A 1,935-nucleotide genomic window follows, 5' to 3' on the forward strand; every position below is an offset into this window, starting at 1 on the left:
AGCCTCAACCTGCGCCGACTGTTGGCTCCCGAGCTGAGGCCCCGACGATTTGCGGGACGGCCGAGTTTGATTGAGGTCGTTCGCGGCTTCAGTCGGCGCTCCGGCACAAGAGACTTATAAGGGTAGATAACCTGGTTTGTGGAGCTCCCGCAACTTACCCTTAGAGGCCACCATAAGGGACCCCATTGCCCGTTTGCCACCAGACTTTTTTTGAGTTGGAGGTAATAACTAAATGGATTGCACTCTCCCAAAGAACTGATGCATTCATAGTGCCTTCACATAGTTACAATACCTCAAAGTTGAAAACCTCCAAAATAGGCCGTCAGGACTCTGTCAGGACTCCGTCAGGACTCTGTCAGGACTCCGTCAGGACTCTGTCAGGACTCTGTCAGGACTCTGTCAGGACTCCGTCAGGACTCTGTCAGGACTCCGTCAGGACTCCGCCAGGACAACCACTGTCCCCGCTGTGAATAGAGCCCTTAGCTAGAGAGTAGGGAGGGGTGTACAGTCGAGTTACTCCCGAGGGCAGGGACGGCCCTCCACTGAGGGAAAGGGCGCACGGGGACGGTATCGACCCAGCCACGCAGCTCTTTCCTCGCGTACAGCCAACGAGTTTGCTGGTCCACAGGCAGGCCAGGCCGTGAGCGTGGGCCGGTCAGGCCTGATCCTGCGGTGAGCACTGGAGGGCTATGCGGCTCGCTCCGTCAGCCGACTTGCGCTGTCGAGCGGTCGAGCGCTTCGGGTTGGACCCGCGGGAGGGTCCCTGCGCGGCTGACATGGCCAGCCAAGCCGTGTGCGCTGCCGTGGGTGCTGCCGTGGGTGCTGCTGTGGGCGCTGCCGTGGGCGCTGCCGTGGGCGCTGCCTCGGTCAGCAGTCAGTCAGCCGTCCGCTGCTCGGCGCTGGCCTGCAGGTTGCCGGTGGCAAATCGGGGGCGCGCGGGCCATGGACGTCGTGGCCGAGCTTTGCTGCCTATGCACGTTGCCGGCTGTAACGTTGCCTGCACCATGGCCGCGCCTCTCTTGCTTGTGCGCTTTTCATGGTCGAGCCGAGTGGCGCGAGAAACAGGGTGATTTCTTTTGTCTGTCAGGACTCTAAGTTTCTGTCAGGACTCTCAAGTTTCTGTCAGGACTCTCAAGTTTGCTTGTCAGGACTCTCAAGTTTGCGTCAGGACTGCCCCATCAGGACGATTCCGCAGAGGGCGCGCACGGTCGAAAGGGGGGCTGGGCGTCTATCATTCACTGCTGGGGGGGAGGGGAAGGAGGGTTGCAGTGAAGGAAGGTGGAAGTCTCTTCGGAGGCACTTGTGAGCACTGTGAAGACCGTGCGCCGTCAGGACCCCGCCAGGACTCTGTCAGGACTCTGTCAGGACTCTGTCAGGACTATGTCAGGACTCTGTCAGGACTCTGTCAGGACTGTCAGGACAGTTGCGGGAGCTCCACAAACCAGGTTAGATATGGGAAGACGTGATTGGACCTGCTGCACCAACGGCTACAGCCCCAGCCAGCCCCGTCAACCACCCCTCGCCCGCCACCGAAAATGAAGCCGCACCTGTCGCTAACCCTCGCCGTGCCCCCCGAGTGCGAACGATATGGTCCGAGTACGTGCCGAGCGAGCAGGCGATGGAGATCGGAGACGATCGGGGAGCACGATGCGTAATTGCCCTCGATGTTGACCCTCCCCCACCACCTCCCTCTCCCCGGACGACGCCGCTCTCGCATCTGCTATGCTCTCTCTCTCTCGATACACAACACGCTCGCCGACTTGACAATAAGGGTTGACTCCCTCGCACTAGAGGCGACGAACCTGCCCCCGCCCCTCGGGGCGGGGACCCCCGCCCCCCCGGGGGGCCCTTTGGGGCCCCTCCAGGGGGCGACCCCTCCGGGGAGGCCGGCTTTCCCCGTGCCGGTTCTCCCCAACCAACCCCGCCGGCAGCGCG

The sequence above is a fragment of the Emiliania huxleyi genome (genome assembly GCF_000372725.1).
Source record: "Emiliania huxleyi CCMP1516 unplaced genomic scaffold EMIHUscaffold_415, whole genome shotgun sequence".
Lineage (NCBI taxonomy): Eukaryota > Haptophyta > Isochrysidales > Noelaerhabdaceae > Emiliania > Emiliania huxleyi.